This window comes from Lolium rigidum, chromosome 7 (genome assembly GCF_022539505.1).
Source record: "Lolium rigidum isolate FL_2022 chromosome 7, APGP_CSIRO_Lrig_0.1, whole genome shotgun sequence".
Taxonomy (NCBI): domain Eukaryota; kingdom Viridiplantae; phylum Streptophyta; class Magnoliopsida; order Poales; family Poaceae; genus Lolium; species Lolium rigidum.
In genome coordinates, this window is record NC_061514.1 from 163,783,345 (window position 1) to 163,791,305 (window position 7,961).

Sequence of the window (7,961 nt, forward strand, 5' to 3'; positions counted from 1 at the left end):
GTAAAACGGTAAAAAGATAACCCAAATTTGTCTAAATTTATATGTATCTTTTTTTTGTAGGGACAAGAAAGATTTTATTAAATTATGGAAGAAGTACAATCCTTACAAATAGTGTCAAGTAAATCGGAAAGATAGCTTCTAAGCCAGAACTGGGTTCGGTTTGAACATCTTCCCAGTTGAGCCAGACAGTGACTAGCTCCGTTTTGACTTCTATCTATCTTCCTAACACTAACATATCTCTCTCCAAAACTATTCTTAATGCTCCCAACCAGGTGTACTAGGGATGAAGCTTCTTTACCTTCTGCCAACAACATCTTGACCAGTGGCGGAGCCAGCTTGTGTAAGGGTGGGGCGCCCCACCCTTGCATTTCACATAGCACATACTTTAGTGAGAAATAAAAAAAAACTAGGAAATCTTTCTCATACATACATCAAGTAATTTTGGTTGCCCCACCCTAAGCAAAATTTCTAGATCCGCCACTGATCTTGACTACCACCCATCTCCAAGTCGATCGCCTCCGTCGACCAGCTAAGCGCTAATCTAATACCTTCGTCACTAGCCGCAAGCTACGCCTCCAAGGCAGACGAGCATCGTGTGATGCTACGACATGATGTGAAGATCACTTCCCCTTCGTGGTCCCTTAGAATCATCCCAGCACCTGCTTCACCATTTCTTTCATGATAGATGCCATCAACATTCAATTTCAGTCGACCCCGTGCTGATCGTTCCCAGCTCTTATCTGCTTCTTAGTTTTAGTGTCTCATGTGTTTTTGGTTTTCCTACCTGAATAGGAGATCACCTCCTCCCTTTGCATGCATCCGCGCCTGACGCTTGTCTGATCAAAAGCAGAGTATCCACATAGCTGCATAAAAACCGCCTTGAGGCTTCCGTTGGCGGCGCCGGTTTATCATGTGTTATTTCATTATGCACGTGCCATGCTCTCCAGAATACCATCAAGGTCATCATTCTCTGAATCTCGTTTAGTTTAGGCAGTAGCACTAACAGCCAGTCCTTCCTTGTATTCTCCTTATCTGCTCGTTGGGTAAATCCCAACACTGCCTCATGCTATGCCATATTCCTCTAGCATGTGGACATGTCACTAATGCATGAAACATATCCTCATCCTCTGTTCCACAATCTGGCACAATCTGGCAGGTGCCCACCATTTCCATTTTCCTCTTCATCATATTCACCTGTGTAGCAAGTCCATTTTTTGGCCAACTTCCACGCAAATAGGTGGAGCTAGGTTTTGCCAAATAAGTTTCCATACTGGGTTAGCTCCATCAGGTGTCGCTAGTTGTTCCTCTATCCCTACATCGGTATTGTTCTTCCATGCCAATTGCATATGCACTTTTGACACTGAAGCTAAGAAGTCTTCATCATTTCGTATGGAAGGTCGAATTTGTAAGATACACTCGACATCAATTGGTTGAAAATATCTGTTCAGTAGTTCAACATTCCAAGTTCCATTTGGGTTCAGTAATTCTGACACCCATCTTAGCTGGCACCTTCTCTTCGGGGAAATTGTTTTTAAAGTATTCTTTACTAGGTATCCAAGGGTCCCACCATATACATACCTTTGCATCATTAACAATACACCATATGACTCCCTTCTTCATCAAATCCAGACCATATTCAATGGCTCTCCAGATTGAAGATGGGTTCCCAGTGAAACCGTGTCTATAAGATTACCATTCGGGTAGTACCTTGCGCGTAGTAGCTGAGCACATCATGATTCTGGGTTTTCAATCAGCCTCCAAACTTGGCGGGTCAAAAGTGATTGATTAAACATCCTCATGTCTTTAAACCCCATTCCACCTCTTGTCTTTGGCTTTAACATGATATCCCATGCTAACTAGTGAGTTTTTCTTTTCCCCTTCTTAGAGCCCCACTAGAAATCTCTTATAATTTTGGTTAGATCATCACATAGGCCGAATGGGAGCTTGTACACACCCATGACATAGGTCGGTAGAGCCTGTGCTACTGCTTTTATGAGCACTTCTGTTCCCCCTTGTGCCATATGATTTTCTTCTTGTATGAGTCTCTTTGCTAGCTTGCCTTGCAGACTCTAAAATTTGCCTTTCGACATCCTACCTTCTGGAGTAGGTAAGCCTAGATATTTGGGTTCAAAATTTTCCACCTCAACATGAATGGTCTGTTTCACCGCAATTTTTACGTCCTCCCCACAAGATGGACCGAAGTAAATGGAACATTTGGCTGGATTAATTAGTTGGCCTGTGCTGCGACTATATTTCCCCAAGACTTGCACCACTCTGTTAGCTTGCAAGGTCAGCCTTAAGAAATAGCAAACTATCATCTGCAAAGAGGATATGTGATATTCTTGGTGCTCTTCGACATATTTTCATCGGTTTTATTCTATTTGCCTGCACCTCTTTTTGCAACAAGGCAGGATGAACCATCGGCTACAAATGGAAAAAGAAAGGGAGAAAGCGGATCACCTTGTCGTAGTCCACGAGAAGGCGAGAATGAATCCAGAAGGGTTCCATTAAATTTTACCGAATATCTCACTGTGGTCACACACTCCGTGATCCATTTGATCCACTTGTGAGAGAAACCCAATCTTTCCATTGAACTCCTTAAGAAGCCCCAATCAACCCTGTCATAGGCCTTCGACAAGTCCAGCTTATGAGCGCAATAATTGTTAGCTACATTTGAATTGTGCTCCATCACTCCATGTAGTGTAGGCACTCAAAGGCAATGAGTGCATTATCTGTTATCAATATTCCCGGAACAAAAACGCTCTGGTTCGGGGAAATAAGCTCACCTAAAATAGGTCTTAGCCGATTAACCAAACACTTGGCCACAATCTTATATAACACCGTGCATAAGCTTATTGGCCTAAATTCTTTCAACTCGGATGGATGATCCACTTTGGGTATTAGAACAATAGTCGCCTCATTAACACCCTCCGGCATCCTCCCAGAATCAAAAAATAACTTCACCGCTGCAATAATTTGTTGCTTTAGAGTGCCCCAATTTCTTTGGAAAAATCTTATTGGAAATCCGTCTGGTCCTGGAGCTTTTAGCGGGCCAATCTGAAACAGAGCATTAGAAATTTCATCATCATTAAAATCCCGTGTAAGTGCATTGTTCATATCCTCTGTGACTTTATTATCTAGTAACTGGACTACTTCGTGTGCCTCAAGAGAAGGGTCCCGAGTAAACAACTCTTTGAAAAATGAATTGGCCATCCTTTCCATTTCAGTAGGTTCTTCCTGCCACACTTCTTGGGCATCTTTTAGTTTTATCACCTTATTTTTACGCGCTCTCCATACCGCCTTTTGATGGAAAAAATGCGTGTTCCGATCTCCTTCTTTTAACCAGGATATACGAGACTGATAACCCACAAGTATAGGGGATCGCAACAGTCTTCGAGGGAAGTAAAACCCAAATTTATTGATTCGACACAAGGGGAGACAAAGAATACTTATAAGCCTTAACAGCTGAGTTGTCAATTCAGCTGCACCTGGAAAAGCACTAGTAACAGGGGTGATGTGAAAGCAGCAGTAATATGAGAGCAATAGTAACAGTAACACAACAGCGATAGCAAGTAACACGAAGGCAATGACACCAGAAAATAGTTGATACTACTTCTAATGGCATATAGGACCGAGTGAGTATTTGATGATGAAAGATGGACCGGGGTTCCTAGCTATCTACACTAGTGGTAACTCTCCAATAACAAGTGACAAGTCTTGGGTGAACAAATTACAGTTGGGCAATTGATAGGATTGAAATAGCATTAAGACAGAACATCAAGTTTACTAATCATGTAGGCATGTTTTCCATATATAGTCATACGTGCTCGCAATGAGAAACTTGCATAACATCTTTTGTCCTACCAGCCGGTGGCAGTCGGGCCTCAAGGGAATCTACTGGTAATTAAGGTACTCCTTTTAATAGAGCACCGGAGCAAAGCATTAACACTTGGAGAAAACATGTGATCCTCATATATAAGCCTTCCCCTCCAGTTGTCCCAGTTGCTGTCACTCTGGGGCCTCGGGTTCCGGACATAGACATGTGCAAACAACTTGTAGATACAATCTAAGCAAAAATTATAGAGCTCAAATATAAGATAATGCCACTCGTGCACTAGTGACAAGCATTAAACACAACAAGGTTGCAGCAACAATAACTTCACAAACTTTATAGATAGACTGATCATAATGTAACAATTCATTGGATCCCAACAAACACAACACCGATTACATCAGATGAATCTCAATCATGTAAGGCAGCTCATGAGATCATTTATTGAAGTACATGGGAGAGAGAGTACCAACTAGCTACTGCTAGAACCCATAGTCCATGGGGGAACTACTCACGGAGCATGATGGAGGCGGTGGCGTCGATGGAGAAGGCTTCCGGGGGCACTTCCCCGTCCCGGCAGCGTGCCGGAACAGAGATTATGTCCCCCGAAACTTGGTTTCGCGATGGCGGCGGCGCCCCTGGAGTCTTCTGGAATATGATTTGTTTTATATAGGGTTTTCGCGTCGCGAGGAATATATAGGCGAAAGGGCGGCGCGAGGGGGTGCCCGGGGGGCCCACCCCATATGGCGGCGCGCCCCCCTCCTTGGCCGCGCCGCCCTATGGTCTAGAGGTCGTGGGCCTCCCCCTGGCTTGCCCTTCTGGCTCCGTGTGTCCCTCGGAAAAATAGGAGGTTTGGCTTTTGTTTCGTCGAATTCCGAGAATATTGCCCGAACAGCTTTCCCGGAACCAAAAACAGCAGAAAACAGGAACTGGCACCTCGGCATCTTGTTAATAGGTTAGTCCCGGAAAATGCATAAAAACATTGTAAAGTGTGAGCAAAACATGTAGGTATTGTCATAAAACTAGCATGGAACATCAGAAATTATAGATACGTTGGAGACGTATCAAGCATCCCCAAGCTTAGTTCCTACTCGCCCTCGAGTAGGTAAACGATAAAAAGAATAATTTCTGAAGTGACATGCTACTAACATAATCTTGATCATACTATTGTAAAGCATATGAGATGAATGAAGTGACTCAAGGCAATGATCTATAGTTTGCTAACAAATAGATAACATATAGCAAAAAAAATTCATGAATAGTACTTTCAAGACAAGCATCAAAAAGTCTTGCATAAGAGTTAACTCATAAAGCAATAAATTCTTAATAAGAGGTTTTGAAGCAACACAAAGGAAGATTTAAGTTTCAGCAATTGCTTTCAACTTTCAACATGCATATCTCATGGATAATTGTCAACACAAAGTAATATAATAAGTGCAATAAGCAAGCATGTAAGAATCAATGCACAGATGAAACAAGTGTTTGCTTCTAAGATAGAAAGAAATAGGTAAACTGACTCAACATAAAGTAAAAGAAAGGCCCTTCGCAGAGGGAAGCAGGGATTAAATCATGTGCTAGAGCTTTTTAAGTTTTGAAATCATATAGAGAGCATACAAATAAAATTTTGAGAGCTGTTTGTTGTTGTCAACGAATGGTAGTGGGCACTCTAACCCCCTTGTCAAACAGACTTTCAAAGAGCGGCTCCCATGAAGGACGTTATCTCTACCAGCAAGGTAGATCATCCCTCTTCTCTTTTGTTTACTCATATATTTTAGTTTTATTTATAGATGACACTCCTCCCAACCTTTTGCTTTCACAAGCCGTGGCTAACCGAATCCCCGGGTTCTTTTCCAACATTTCACATACCATGAAGGAGTGTCTATTTGCAAAATTAAGTTGCTTACTGATGAATCAGGGCAAAACATGTGAAGAGAATTATTAGTGAAGGTTAATTAATTGGGGCTGGGAACCCCGTTGCCGACTCTTTTTGCAAAATTATTGGATAAGCGGATGAGCCACTAGTCCATTGGTGAAAGCTGCCCAACAAGATTGAAAGATAAAACACCACATACTTCCTCATGAGCTATAAAACATTGACACAAATAAGGAGTAATAAAGTTTTGAACTGTTTAAAGGTAGCACATGAAGTATTTACTTTGAATGGCAGAAAAATACCACATGGTATGTATTTATGGTGGATACAAATGGCATAGGTTTTGGCTCAAGGTTTTGGATGCACGAGAAGCATTCCCTCTCAGTACAAGGCTTTGGCTAGCAAGGTTATTTGAAGCAAACACAAGTATGAACCGGTACAGTAAAACTTACATAAGAACATATTGCAAGCATTATAAAACTCTACACTGTCTTCCTTGTTGCTCAAACACTTTTACCGTAAAATATCTAGACCTTAGAGAGACCAATCATGCAAACCAAATTTCAACAAGCTCTACGGTAGTTCTCCACTAATAGGTTTAAACTACATGATGCAAGAGCTTAAACATGATCTACTTGAGAGCTCAAAACAATTGCCAAGACAGTATGAAGCATTTTCTGTTTCCAACCAAATAGCAATAAATGAAGCGGCTTTCAACTTTCGCCATGAACATTAAAGTAAATTAAGAACACAAGTGTTCAAATGAAAAAGCGGAGCGTGTCTCTCTCCCACACGAGAAATGCGAGGATACGAATTTATTCAAACAAAAACAAAATAATAAAAACACACAGACGCTCCAAGTAAAGCACATAAAATGTGGAAGAATAAAAATATAGTTTCACTAGAGGTGACCTGATAAGTTGTTGATGAGGAAGGGGATGCCTTGGGCATCCCCAAGCTTAGATGCTTGAGTCTTCTTGAAATATGCTTGGGTGACCCACGGGGGCATCCCCAAGCTTAGGCTCTTCACTCTTCTTGATCACATTATATCACCCTTCTCTCTTGACCCTTGAAAACTTCTGCCACACCAAACTTCTCATAAACTTCATTAGAGGGGTTAGTACTCAAAAAAATTAAATCCACTTTAGTTCTGTAGTGACACATTGCAAGAACTCAATAAAATATTAGCTACAGATCTCCACGTCTAGAAAGCCTTACTTAAAGTCCACAAGAGACAATGCAAAAAACAGAGACAAAATCTATCAAAACAGAACAGCCAGTAAACATGAACTTTTTCGAGATAATTCCGTTGCTCAAATCAGAAAACTCAAAACGAATGAAAGTTGCGTACAAATCTGAGGAACACACATGAATTTTCGCAGAATTTTTAGGTTCTCCTACAGAGAGATCTACTCAAATTCGTGACAGCTAAAAATCTGTTTCTGCGCAGAAATCCAAATCTAGCATCAACATTATATTAGAGACTTTACTTGGCACAACAATGCGATAAAATAAAGATACAAAGGAGTAGTTACAGAAGTAAACAAACTCCTTGACTCAAATAAAAGAAAAATTGCAGAAATAAAACAATGGGTTGTCTTCCATAAGCGCTTTTCTTTAACGCCTTTCAGGTAGGCGCAGAAGATTTTAATGATGCTCACATGGAAAATGGAAAATGAAGCAAAAGGAGCATCAAGAAGCAAATTCAAAACACATTTAAGCCTAACCCACTTCCTATGCATAGGAATCTTGTACACAAATAAATTCATGAAGAACAAAGTGACAAGCATAGGAAGATAAAACAAGAGTAACTTCAAAAGTTTCAGCATATAGAGAGGTGTTTTAGTACCATGCAAATTTCTACAACCATATTTTCCTCTCTCATAATAATTTTCAGTAGCTTCATGAATAAACTCAACAATATAACCATCACATAAAGCATGCTTTTCATGATCCACAAACACATAATTTTTATCAAGCTAAAAAATAATAGGATCAAAACTTTCAAAACCACTTTTATCAATAATATAACAAGATGATTGATCAATCTCAAAAGATATGGGACTCCTAGATAAAGTCAAGACCTCTCCAATCCCATTTTCATTAGTAGTACAATTAATATTATCAAGTAACATAGGACCATCATCTAGAGCTTTATCATAAACATTTGCTAAGCAAAACTCTTTAGTACCATGCATTTCGATATCAGACACAAACAAAGCATTATCATAAGATTTATTAAAATAGCATGGATTA